The sequence below is a fragment of the Staurois parvus genome, unplaced genomic scaffold (assembly GCF_062004578.1).
Source record: "Staurois parvus isolate SC_StPar_1 unplaced genomic scaffold, SC_StPar_1.0 ptg001349l, whole genome shotgun sequence".
Lineage (NCBI taxonomy): Eukaryota > Metazoa > Chordata > Amphibia > Anura > Ranidae > Staurois > Staurois parvus.
Window position 1 is genome coordinate 2669321 of NW_028319145.1, and position 14398 is coordinate 2683718.

The following is a 14398-nucleotide window of genomic DNA, read 5'->3' on the forward strand; positions in this document are numbered from 1 at the left end:
CAAGTTATTTCAAAGGAATTCACAGATTCACAATTTTCCTTTAGCTAATTAAGGAGTTCTGTAAAGTGTATGAGGAATGTGAAATCCTTGTTCAACGTTTGCACACACACACAGCCCCCGTGCTCCCCCCACACACCTTCCAGGAGTTGGTATAAAAGGATTCTTTACATCAGTGAGTTCTCTTCCCTACCCCCTTCCAATTGTTTGACTTTGACTGGAGAGGCACATCGAAAAAATGTTTGCAAAGCTGAAAAGGGAGCTTTGTTAACCATTCCGCTGCTAGACCCCATCCATCGCTCACCAAAATAATGGAAAGAAAGTTACTGCAGCAAGATTAGTATCCATGTTCTCCACGTAACCACAATTGTTACTTGTATGGAGGACATCAATGACAAAGGTCTTCAAAGGTACACTACTTAAAGTGCCCATACTCACATGCATCAGCTGCATAAAAGGCTACTTTTTCTACCGATAAAGTAAATCCTAACAATGGATTTCTCTTATTTGCTCCTTTTTGGTCTGTTAAATATACCATTGAAAGCATTTTATGTCTTTTCAATGACTGCAAAAAACACCTGATGTGTCCATCAAAAATCATACGGATTGATAACTTCCTGTGCTATTACCAGTTAGCATTGTTTCCAGCTCTTTCTGTGAACTACAGAACAACTCCTCTTATGTTATGGGGAACACAAGAGGGAGAGTTGTTCTGCATTCCTGCCCGGGGGTGACAACACTGCACCTCTATAGATACTATTCAGCGAGCGGGAACTGTCACCCTAGGACAGGAAGTATATTACTGGCAGGATCAATAAAGGGGAAAAAAGCCTAAAACAATAAATAAATACCACATCTAAGGACTGGTAGGCTGCAATATATTACATATTTGTTGTAAATATTAGACTCCATGTACACGGGACACTTCTGAACGATGGAAACTGACTGCTGGAAAATGTAGGTTAAAAAATTGTCTGTTTATTATTATTATTATTATACAGTATTTATATAGCGCCAAAGGGTATGCTCAGCGTTGTACATTGTAGTGGGGGACAGAACATGAGACAAGACAGTAGCAATACACTACACGAGGGGTTCGAGGGCCCTGCTGTTTAGCCATGTTTGCATACCGCGTTTATGCGCGTTTATGAGTGTTTGTGTTTGGAAGAGTTTTTTAATGCTAACCTCAGGAGACTTTCCAAAATGCCCAGAATGCACTGAAAAACAGTAAAAAAAATTAACTATTTCAGACATTTTGAGAGAAATAGAGAGAGCAGAAGCAGAGAGAGCAGTATTTGTGGAGATTAGCTGTTTTTTTTTTTTGTGGTGTTTGGATGTGTTCCGGGTCATTTCTGTGCAGAAATTATTGCAGCAGAATCTAACATATTTTATTTCATGCGAAACCTCAAAGTATGGTGTACCGGGTCCATTTGAGTACCGGGAAAATGCTTTGCATGCAGTTTTCATGATCAAAAAAGGCTCTGGACAGAATCCGGAAATGGAAGAGTTAAAAAAAAAATCCAAACGCTTATAAACGCGGTTAGCCGCGTTTACAAGCATTTGGAGCGCTGATAAACTTTACTCCTGAACGCAAGTTTGGTACGTTCAAAAAAACGACTGTAAACTCAACTGCCTGTAAAGGACGATATGTACACGGACACATAGGAAAACATTAGGGAGAGTTCAGGGGCTGCCGAAAAAAACGCAGAAAAGCTCCTAAACGTCCGTTTATCAGCTGCAGTGTACAGGAGCCTAATGTCCCGTACACACTATAAGAAAATCGTCTGAAAATTTTCGTATGAGGACCGATCGTCTGATAATCGGATCGTTAGTACACAGCTTTTGAGAGCCGATCATGACAATTCATGCAATAATATCCGAAGAAACAAGCGCAAAAACTTTTCTCGTACGATACCAGATCGTACGATTTTCGTTTAATCAGTACAGTAGTCGTCTGAAAATACAATACAAATACAATACAATACATGACATCACTTTCGAAATTCTTTTCTTTCATAGGAGAATTTTCGTATCTTTAATAACCTTTTCACTTTCGATGTGAAAAAAAACGACCGATCGTTTGTCCGTCATTCTCATCGTGTGTATGGGGCATCAGATATACTTTAATGTGTGACTATCTGCAAACAATTCTCACGAGCCCCACTGATCACAAGCCATGTTTTATTTGATCACATTGCATGACAGCTATGGGGATATATGGCCACCTATAGCCTGTAGTGCTGGAAAGGGAATTAGAAGGTTAGGGCTATGTCATGCTGACAATTCTGTTGCATCAATGAATTGCTGCTACAAATCGCTAATGCCACCCATTAACAGTGATTTGTAGCTAGCAACATAATCGCTATAGGCGTTGGCAACTTGTTGCTAAGAAGCAATATATCGCCGCAAAAGGTCAAACCTGTGCTTCATCATTATGTTTGTGCTTGTTGCCACAAATTGCTCTCCTTCAGTGATTTATAACTAAGTCATGCAGAGTGATTGTCGCTGGTGATTTATCGATTCCATCGAAAATACCAATTTCCTTAGAATTTTTACATCTCCTCAAACATATTGCCAGTGTGGTATGACTCTTAGTCCATCTAAACTTTGGTAAATGGTTAAATCGTCATCAACAGTTGCTTATGTCTGAAACTCCTCTCAATGAGATTCCTCTGCTGGAGTTAACAGGTCTGCATGGCAGCCCCTTCCAGTAACAAGGATCTCCTCTTTCTCTGTTGAATTATTATTATTATACAGTATTTATATAGCGCCAGAAGGTTTGCTCAGCGCTGTACATTATAGTGGGGGACAGTACATGGGACAATACAGTAACAGAACAATACACGAGGGGTTCCAGGGCCCTGCTCTTTCAAGCTTACAAACTAGGAGGGAGGGGATAGTGGTACAGGAGGAAGTGGCTGTGAGGGATGGAGTGGTAGGAGGAGTGGAGGAGATCGACTGTTAGGTGAGGGTGGGGTAGGCTTCCCTGAAGAGATGGGTTTTCAGGGTGCGCCTGAATTTGTAATTTGTCCTAAAGGATAAGTTCACCTTTGGAAACATGTTACATGCTCCACCCAAAAAAAAAGCCTCTCTAGCAATACACACCAAACTGAGAATGTGTAGAGTGATCCCACACAATATGTCAATATGTCACAATATGGGGCAATGGAATAAGGGGAGAACCAGAGAAGTCAGGATCAAACAGCCTTTTTACACAATGCAGAGGATTAACCCCTTAGGTTCCACCCTGATAACAAGCATGCTTTACTGCGTATACAGACTGATTTTACTGTTCTGGGTTTAGAAATACTTTAGGGTAAATGCAACATGACAGATAGGAAGACCCCAAATTGAGGGTGAGAATACCCAAACTCATGGCAGATGGGAACAGACCAAGGTGTTAGGACAAGGGATGGCAACACCAAGGAGTTAGGAGATGGGTGTCAAGAACAATGAACCAGATGGAGACAAGAAAGTGCAGTTAAAATCCTTTAATGAACTAGCAAGTATGACATAGATCAGGAACGTAGTCAAAACAAAAGCCAGGGTTTGGATGCCAGAGCAAGTTATCAGACAAGCCAGAGTCAGGAAAACAAAAGTCAGCGTAATAAGGAGCCACAAATCAGGAACAGGAATTACAAGTTAGCCAGACTGAATTGTAGGCAGGAACACACTGAAGATCATAGATCATGCAAGGGCAAAAAAAAGAAAATGAGCTAAGCTGCTAAAATAGCAAAAAGGGCTGGCTGTAGGCTGGACTAATGAGGCAAATAATGGTATCCAGGTGAGCCACTATGGAGACAACGAGTGGCTGGTAATTAACCAACAGCTGAGCAGCTGCTGAGCAGTGAAATAAAAGAGCTGCTCGTTAAGTAGCAGGAGCCCAGCCCTGACAAGAGGATCGCAACACCAAGGAGTTAGGACAGGGGATCGCAACACCAAGGAGTTAGCACAGGGCATCGCAAAGCCAAGGAGTTAGCACAGGGATCGCAACGCCAAGGAGGTAGGACAGGGATCGCAACGCCAAGGAGGTAGGACAGGGATCGCAACGCCAAGGAGGTAGGACAGGGATCGCAACGCCAAGGAGTTAGGACAGGGGATCTCAACGCCAAGGAGTTAGGACAGGGGATCTCAACGCCAAGGAGTTAGGACAGGGGATCTCAACGCCAAGGAGTTAGGACAGGGGATCTCAACGCCAAGGAGTTAGGATAGGGGATCTCAACGCCAAGGAGTTAGGACAGGGGATCGCAAAGTATTTTGCTACCAGGAAAGGGCTAAGATACATGCCAAAATTAAAAGAGACACTGAGCAGATAGACTGTGTCCACTGAGTGTACCTAAGGCTTCATGTCCATGGATGCTTTTTCCCACACAGTGTAAAAAACTGGCAAAATGTTGGCATCTGGGAAGCAGCCTGTCAAAAATCAATGACAGGCTGAAATAGGTGGTGGTACACTGTTCTGAGGGGTTCTCAAGTACAGGGCTGTATGCCCCTGTAGGCAAGTGCAGTCTGTTTTCTCCACTGTTGTTGGAGCTCGAACTGAGTGGTACCGCAGCCTGGAGAGGAAGTCCTAGGGTAACCAGATTTCTCTATGGTTTCCTGGGTCAATTGGAGTAGTGTTCTGGTTGGCTACTAGGCGGCCACATGACCCTCAGTGACCATCTTGGGTCAACAGGGTCTATTTAAACCCCTGCCTAGGGTTTTGGCGTGCATTTTGTGAGTGGCTAGTGTAGACAGAGACCCCAGTAGACTATCGGTAGGGACATGTTCCTGGCGATGAGGGAAAGGCTAGGGATGAGCTAACCTGTCAGAAGTCTCCCCTCTTGGGACCAGACCAGCCAGGCCTCACTTCACCCTCTAAACAGACACCGTGGGCATCTCTCCTCAACTGCATCTTTGACTACACTGAACTTTGAGTTATTTCCCTAAGCGGCGCTCTCCTGCTGGGATGTTGGTAATATTAGTATTCTGCTTAATACAAGTTTCAAGTTTTGCCTCAACTGGACTCTGTTTTTACTGTCCACACCACACTGCACCTCCCTGCACCCCTAGTATCAGGCTGTGAGGTATCTCCTGCTGGTAGCAGACAGTCAATGAGGCACTACTAGAATTTCATGAAAGAAAACTAAATGGTTTTGTTACAGTAGAACTTTGGCCTTTGGATCCTGCCATTGAAATACACTTCATGCAGTTTTCCGAATTCGGAGCAGCCTTGCCAGTAGGCTGTGCACATGTGCATTGGAGTTAATACATCTGGGGACCAAAACAACTGCACACTGAGCTGCACATGCACTATAAGCCTTCCTGATTGCAATATTTTTCAAGTTCCACTTTAAATGATTCTATTTGTCCACTCAAATTTTTAAAGTTGTAAGCCTTTAAAACACAATAGTTTTTTTGTCGAAAATTATGCAATGCTTAAACCGCATATTTGACTCGAAGTTAACTTTAATCCAAGAGCACCTGATTGTAGATCAACACAAAGCAGAACCATAAAATATCAGTTACCTTCACATGGCGTGCCAAAGCGTGTATAGGCGACACCGTGTCTTCACCAAATCACTAGCATGCTAAATCATACATACTAAGACATGCCTGACTTCATTAAACCAACACGAAAAAAACACAAACTAAAAAAATTACCAAAAACACCTCCCCAATTTCTACCCAGCCACATCAACACAAACACGGCCTAGACACAACCGGAGGAGGCGTTCTTGAGGGTTATTAAGTATAGAATGTTCTGTCGGAGTGCCAAGCCTGCAGAATAATGACGCTTTTCACACCCTGCCAGGTATTATTCTCATAATTCGACTCGGAAAGGAAACTTGATCACTAAAAGACGTTTTAGGAGTTTACAAATAGCTTTTCTTAATTGTCTATAGCCTTAAAACACTGTCTTAAAGGCTCAGTTCACTTAAAGGACAAATTGTCCTGTGAAATGTATGCAGTGAATGCTTGCAATAATAACAGAACTCAGTATATATTGGCCTTTTTTTTTTTTCATATTCTTTTTTTAAAGTATTGCTTTATGTTAACATACAGACCAAACACTCCACCAAAGATGAAAGAGAATGGCACAAACTATAACACAAACAGGGGCCAGCTTTTATACATGTGGTTTTTAAAGAACGTTGGCGCAAATCCGCAGTGTCCCAACCTGTCACTGTTACTTCTGCTGGACAGCTTGGTCTGCATGTAAGCATGGAAAAATTCCCAACCTGTCACTGTTACTTCTGCTGGACAGCTTGGTCTGCATGTAAGCATGGAAAAATGCGAAATAAAAAAGAAAGTACTTTACTGGATAGACTAACCTCAAGTAGCCATTAGTCTGTCCCAACCTGTCACTGTTACTTCTGCTGGACAGCTTGGTCTGCATGTAAGCATGGAAAATTCCCAACCTGTCACTGATACTTCTGCTGGACAGCTTGGTCTGCATGTAAGCATGGAAAAATGCGAAATAAAAAAGAAAGAACTTTACTGGATAGACTAACCTCAAGTAACAATTAGTCTGTCACAACCTGTCACTGTTACATCTGCTGGACAGCTTGGTCTGCATGTAAGCATGGAAAAATTCCCAACCTGTCACTGTTACTTCTGCTGGACAGCTTGGTCTGCATGTAAGCATGGAAAAATGCGAAATAAAAAAGAAAGAACTTTACTGGATGGACTAACCTCATGTAGCCATTGGTCTACAATATTTTGTGGAATAGTGATCCTTTCAAATAAAAATTCCCATTTTATATTACATGCCAACCACAGATCCGTCTATGTACAGGCAATATAAATAATGGATTTTACTGCATTTACTACTCTCTTTGACTGTTGATAGCAGCAATGTACAATAGGCGGTGATGTCCGGTCATTCCTTGGGAGAACAAGGTGCTACAGCTAAGAATCATTGGCATATTTCATGTCCTCTTGGAACTGCAAAATAAATTTCCTGTTTGGAGTTCAGACCCGGGTTGGAATCAGGCAAAGGATTTCCTCCTGTCAAGAAATTCGCAACACGTCAACCCTGCCATTCTGTCACAGACACTGCTGTGCTTGACCTTGCCTGAGGGAATGACAACTGAAGCAGGGAGGTTTAGGTCCTACCTTGTCACTAGTGATGTGATGGTGCAAATATTACCAGCAATAATTGAAAGACAGCGATACCCAAGACAGGATCACCCCTGTTGAACATGAATGCCTCCCCATCCCTCAGTGGCTCCATGACTGCTGCCTAATGTGGCTACCGCAGTTGGCCACCTGGGCAGCATGGCCCAGACTTTGGCTTCCTAAATCTATTCAGCCAAGTCTTATGCTCTTGCTGTCATTTGATAGTTCCATTGTGATCATCTGCCAGTGTAAATTTGCTTCTATTTCCTGATTAAGTCTTTTACAGATACAGAGAGCTATCTGCGTTTGAAGATATATCAGAAAATCATTTGTGGCATCCCATTAGATGTGCTTTGCCTGTGGGTTAGCTCAGGATGGTAAGTGTAAAATAGAAATTTTGTGTGTATGTATGTGTGTGATATATATATATATATATATATATATATATATATATACACACACACACACATACTGTATATAACACCCTCCTAGTCAGCTAGGGGGAGCTAGGCTCTAATTGTTAGTGAGGAGGGCTGAGTAGCAGCCTGGGTGTGATAGCTAGCAGGGGTCAAACTATGGTAAGAGCTGAGAAATTCTGCAGACCAAACTCTGGAATTCCCCCTGCTCTAGAACTTTGAAAAAAGGTCTAGAAGCAGTGGGTGGATCTGAGGAGTGGCTGATCAGCACTTTTGAGGGATCCGGGCCAATGCCCCAACAAGAGGCTTGGCAACAGAGTTAGGGTTGAAGACAGAGATTATGTGTAGCTGAAGACAGGAGCCTGGGAGGAGGCCCAGATGGAGAAGGGCTCACCTACAGGCAGTGGAGCTTGGAAGGAAGAAAGGTCAGACTCTCCCCACAGAATAAGGACCACCTGTGTAGCAGAGAAGGAGCTGCCCAGCTAGAAGGCCTGGTAGCAACCACCAACCTACCAGCTGCACAGAAGAAGGACTGAGTGCGTAAGCCTGCACCCTCTGGGCCACATAGGGGAAGGGGCGCTCTATTGGGAAACCAGATTAGCCACCTCCTAGGACAATCTTATTTCTTAAAGTGACAGGCACTGGATCCCCTGCTCAGGGATTCCTCCAAACAGCTGGGTGAGGAAGATTTATCTGGGGTCTGAGGTGGTACTACAGGTGGCTGGTAGTAGTGCAATGTTACTATGGTAACATTATACTACTTTGGTCATAGTGAAATGTGAAAAAAAATCTTAAAAAAAGAGAAATAAAATGTAATTAAAAATAATAAAAAAATTAAAAACAATTATCAATTTTTTTTTTTGTACTGTCACCAGTCAGTGTCCCTGATCATCGCCATGCCAGTTATATGATGATGCTGTTCTGCACTGGTGAGAGTATGTAAAGAAAAAAAAATAGTGAAAATCATTTTTTTAATTTTCGAAAAATTATGACAAAAAAATTACAACTTCAAAAAACTCACCATGCCTGTTATGAAATACGTCGGACTGTCTACTTTGCAAAAAGGAGTCATTTGGGGGATATCTGTACTGTTCTGACATTCTTGGACCTCAAGAAATTAGATTGGCTGTCAGTACTTCAGGAATGATCGATTTTCAGATATATACCATAGTTTGTGAACTCATTAAAAGTGTGAGAGCGCTGAAACCTGAAAATTGGCCTGGGCAGGAAGGGGGTAAAAGTGCCACTGAAATCGCACCCGTGTCTATATCAGTGTTACTTTGAAGTTGAGTTTTACATGGGACCAAATTGCACCACTTTGAAATTGTATTCGGTGTGAATCAGGGCTAATTCAGCACTAGAACCCCACATAGGCTGTGACATCAATGTGCCTGGTATGCCAGGAAATTCCTCACACTTTACTACATAGGTTGGAATTATAGCCTGTTGAAGATGAAGCTCTCTCTTGTAAAATCTAAATCATTTCAGCTGAGTTTCAGTTTATGGCTTATGTCACAATTCAGGAGATATTTATTGCCCTGTGTATTGCTGAGAGTGACAAAGAAAAACTTGTGCTTGAGCTAGCAGATCCCTCTTAAAGCATAAGTCCACCTTTGGGGGCATGTGAAATGTTACACCCGTTTTTAGGGTGGAGTATGTAACATGTTCCCATGGTGGCAGCCACCGCCTGATTATAGTCCACCACCCCTCCACCTCTGTGACAACAGTACGGGGAGAAGTTCCCAGTACTGGCAGTCAGGTTTTAAAAACAGCTTAAAGCGGAGTTCCACTCACACTGTTAAAAGATAAAAGTCAGCAGCTACAAAAACTGTAGTTGTTGACTTTTTAAAAAAAAGACACTTACCTGTCCCTCGTTCCCGTGGTGTGTCCACCGCAGCCCGTTTCACCAGCCGTCCTGTATTCCAGCATCTTCAGTGTGGGCACCCGGATGTGATAGCTTGTGGCTTCACAGCTGGGTACCCACTGCGCATGCGCGAGTAGTGCTGCACTTCATGAATGGTCCTGTAGTCTTCTGGGACCTGTCACATGTCCCAAAAGACTACAGGGAGGGAGGACACCTTTCCGTTTCTGATCGCCCTAGGCGATCGGCCTGGAAGTGGGAGCGGGTACCTGTCAAATTCGGGTATCCGCCCCCCAAAGGTGCCAATTCTTAATGGGGAGCAGTCCTTAAAGAGGAACTTCCCCTTTTGGGTGGAGCTCTGCTTTAAGGCTAGGTTCACAACTATGCAGTTTGCGTTTGATCCGTTTCTGCAGTACTTTTTGCGGTGCGTTTTTGCACATGTGTTTTGCGGGGGGAAGGTTTCAACTTGTTGCTGGGCAGAATGAAACACAAAACGCAGCAAAAACACACTACATGCTTTTCTGCAGCATCTCCATTGAAGTCTATAGAACCAAAAACACAAACTTTTGCGTTTAAAAAAAGTCCACAAAAAACGCACCGAGTGAAAATGAGATGTGAACCTGTCCCATGGGAAATCATATTAAATGGACTGCTGTGCGTTTCTGCAAAGCGCAGCGGAAAATGCATAGGTGTGAACCTAGACTAAAGCTCAAAGCAAAACTGAATGAGCTGCAGTTACCCTAGGTTCACGGCTGTGCGGGCCGCGTTTTGCACTGGCACGAGAGCCCATTCATTTGAATGGACTCCCATGCCCCGTGACACGCAGGGAAAGAAGTCCCTGCACTACTCTGGAAAACGCAGCCTGCACAGGACCTTGGTTCCCAGTACGGATGCATTTCCCAGTGCGGGCGGCGTGCCATTAGAACTAATGGCACCCGCCCGTGGGTCTGCATTTCTCTGTGCGGGTGGTGTGGCTGCACGGATTTTCATGCGGATCTGCAGCGGCACCACCTGCACAGATGTGAACCGGGGGTAAGAAGCTGATTGGCTCCCATGCACAGCTGCACTAGAGTATGCACTCTCCAGTTTTAGTAAATCAGCCCCAGTATGTTGCTATACGGATGTAATGTGCAGCAAGTCGGTACAATACTGACCAGGTGTGAACCTTAGGTGTAGCTAGACGGGATTTGATGCAAATGTGAACGGAGCCTTGTGACCAATGTCTGATGAAGGCACTTTGCAGGAGCCTGAGTGATAGAAGGCCAAAGAGGAGTGCTAGAATCAGTGCCCAGAATGCCTCTGTTCTTCTGCCAGATTATGCTGGCATGATGGGTTTTACACTTTGTGATGCCAGTTAGAAACCATCAACGCTTTTTTCGTGGCCCTCCCCAGCACCCACCAGTTTGTCAGTGATTGGCCGCTCACAGATGACTGCGCAATGGTGAAGCTGCTATTATTAAGACGAGAGAGAAGCTGGAGACAGATCTGAGGACTTGTTTGTAGTCAATGCTACCCGTTGTCGCCATGCCACGGTATACTGCGCAGCTATCATGCTGTCAAATTCTTGTTCGGATTCTAGCAGCTTAAAGGCAATCTGCAGTCAAAACTGAGAAAAAAAGAAGCTTTGAGATGCATGCAGGGACTTGTACAAACAAACGCAGGGTTGTCCCATGCCAGCTATGAGTGCACAGCAGTCCTGAGTGGTGGGGCCCACGTAGGGAAGCCAATGAAAAGAACATTACGGTGCCAACTCCTGGCAGCAGCTGCAGGCACCACTCTTTCCGGCTCACCGCTCATGTGCATTGAGCTCTTTTCAGCATGTGGAGAATGTGTGGAGAATGTGTGGTGGATGTGGGGAACCGCGTTGGGTTAGCCCTTATGTCACCCATGCACACAGAAAGTCAATACCAATAAAAATGCCTCAGCAGAGCAGCTTCTCTTTACCACTATATAAATACAGTTATAACCAGGGGCGGACTGACAACTCATGGGGCCCCCGGGTAATAGGGGATCATGGGGCCCCTGTGCCCTCGCCCACACTCAAACCACACCCAAAAAAGCCTATGAAAGGTACCAGGGACATCTTATGGGGCCCCCAGGCAATAGAGGATCATGGGGCCCCTGTGTCCTCGCCCACACTCAAACCACACCCAAAAAAGCCTATGAAAGGTACCAGGGACATCTCATGGGGCCCCCAGGCAATAGGGGATCATGGGCCCCTTGTGTCCTCGCCCACACTCAAACCACACCCAAAAAAGCCTATGAAAGGTACCAGGAACATCTCATGGGGCCCCCAGGCAATAGGGGATCATGGGGCCCCTGTGCCCTTGCCCACACTCAAACCACACCTAAAAAAGCCTATGAAAGGTACCAGGGACATCTTATGGGGCCCCCAGGCAATAGAGGATCATGGGGCCCCTGTGTCCTCACCCACACTCAAACCACACCCAAAAAAGCCTATGAAAGGTACCAGGGACATCTCATGGGGCCCCCAGGCAATAGGGGATCATGGGCCCCTTGTGTCCTCGCACACACTCAAACCAAACCCAAAAAAGCCTATGAAAGGTACCAGGGACATCTCATGGGGCCCCCAGGCAATAGGGGATCATGGGGCCCCTGTGTCCTCGCCCACACCCAAAAAAGGTACCAGGGGCATCTCATGGGGCCCCCTACTGACCCCAAGCCCTCAGACAGTGCCCGAGTACCCGAATGGTCAGTCCGCCGCTGGTTGTAACTAAACCATGTGCAACAAATTTCTCTTTTCAATGAGAAATACAACCTTAACAAGCTGCCACAGTTGAACTTTGCAGAAATACAAACATGGCCGTCCTACAGTTCCAAGCGGCAGGTGCTGGATGCTAGTTAATAAATATCAGAATACTGCTTTACACACAATGAAGGTATGTTCCTGTATGACCAGTATGGTATGCGAGTCAATAAAGGCTTTTATTAGTATCAAAAGGACTCCGGGGTGGGTTTGCACTTCCAATGATTCATTAAAAGCATTTTTGAAGGTGTGCCAGTTTCAGGGGTCTCTCCAAGACATGCCTGACCTCTTTGCTCAGTGCTACCTGCAGGAAACAAGCACCTATGCTAGGCAGGAAGGGTTTAACCCTTAACCCAGATCAGCTTTGGATTTTTTTTTGTTTTGCACATACATTTCCTCCCTAGTGCCTGATCAAGAATCATTACTAGTAAGGCTGGCCATACAGTGCTGTGAAAAAGTATTTGACCCTTCCTGAATGTTTTAGGTTTTTGTAAATATTTGTCAAACTCTAATGATTTAGATCATCATAACAAATTTTAATAGTACACAAAGATAACCCGCAGTTTTTAAATGATGATTTCATTTATTAGGGGAAAAAGGCTGTCCAAACCTGTCTGGCCCTATGTGAAAAAGTAATTGCCCCCTAACCACGCATTTGCGGTAATTGGCAAAGAGTCTTTTACATCGCTGTGGAAGGAATTTTGGCCCACTCTTCTTTGCAGAATTGTTTTCATTCAGCCACATTGGAGGGTTTATTCGAGTATAAACAACCTATTTAAGGTCATGCCACAGCATCTCAATTGGGTTAAAGTCCAGACTTTGACTGGGCCACTCCAAAAACATTAATTTTGGGTTTTTTTTTATGAGCCATTCCGAGGTGGACTGGTATGTTCCAGATCATTGTTCTGCTGTATAACCCAACTGCGTTTGAGCTTGAGGTCACAAACTAATGGTCGAACATTCTCCTACAGGAGCAAATACATTTGCACAGCACTGTACATGATTTTTCGTTTTTTCGTTTAACCACACATTCGGGATGGATGGGGAATCACTTCTGGTGAGCTATGGTATTCTGCCGGCGGGGAGCATTCCTCTGCCATCAGAACACAATGATCAGTGCTGCTGGCTATAACTGGAGGTACTGATCATTCAGGAAAAAACAGTCAGGCTGGTTATACACAAGTCGATCAATAGAACGACTTGTGTACAACCACACTGCCCATACATTGATTAAAATTCGTCCAGTCCCTGCTGAACTGTCTGAATTTTGATCCATGTACAGCCAGATTAGCTTTAAGGCTAGGTTCACATCTGTGCGGGTGGTGCCACTGCGGATCCGCACAAAAATCTGTGCAGCCACACCACCCACACAGAAGAATGCGGACCCGCGGGCAGGTGCCATTAATTCTAATGGCATGCCAACCGCACTGGAAATCGCAACCGTACTGGGAACCGAGGTTCTCGTGCGGGCTGCGTTTTCAGAAGAAGTGCAGGGACTTCTTTTCCTGCGTGTCACGGGGCACGGGAGTCCATGCAAATGAATGGGCTCTTGTGCCTGCACAAAATGTGGCCTGCAGGAACACGGATATGTGAACCAGGGGTTACTACTGTTCACTGTTAGGAAGTGACATTTAAATGACCACAAAGGCCACGGAGCCCGTGGTATTTACAGATAACTGCTGCACTAAGCAGTTGCCTTGGAACTATACACATAAGAACAATCCTATATGTAATGTTAGCCCAGAGGTCACATAGCACTGTGGACTCATGACAGTCACATCTATGGGAATTAATATGGAATAACATCCCCCCACACCTCTGCACCATAACAGCCTTCACTTTTCTGGGATGACTTTTGAAGTGTGTCTTTGAGACCTTATGCTCATTTAGCCAACAGAGCATTTGAGGTCAGGTACTGTTGTTGGACAAAGATATGGTTCCAACTCATACCGAAGGAATCTAACAGGGTTGAAGTCTGGGCTCTGTGTAAGCCACATGAGTTCCGTCATACCAAACAACGTCTTTATGGAGCTGGCTTTGTGCACAGGAGCATGTTCAGATTGGAACGTAAAATGATCTTTCATAAGCTGTTGCCACCCTTCACTGAGGGCATTTGGAAATAGAGGGTGCTCACAAATTTGTAGCCATATAGTAGGTTTGATGGTCAGGTGTCTCCAGTCTTTTGGCTTCAGATTGTAGACACTTATTCCTATATCATTTTTGTATACCTCCAAACCATCATTTTTTGGGAAATAT

The 14398-nt window shown here is 44.5% G+C and overlaps 1 protein-coding gene across 4 annotated transcripts in view; it reads right to left on the reverse strand.

The window, feature by feature from the left end:
* Nucleotides 1–14398, reverse strand: part of LAMA5 (laminin subunit alpha 5) — a 215966-nt gene that overhangs the window by 160121 nt on the left and 41447 nt on the right. The window lies entirely within an intron of this gene.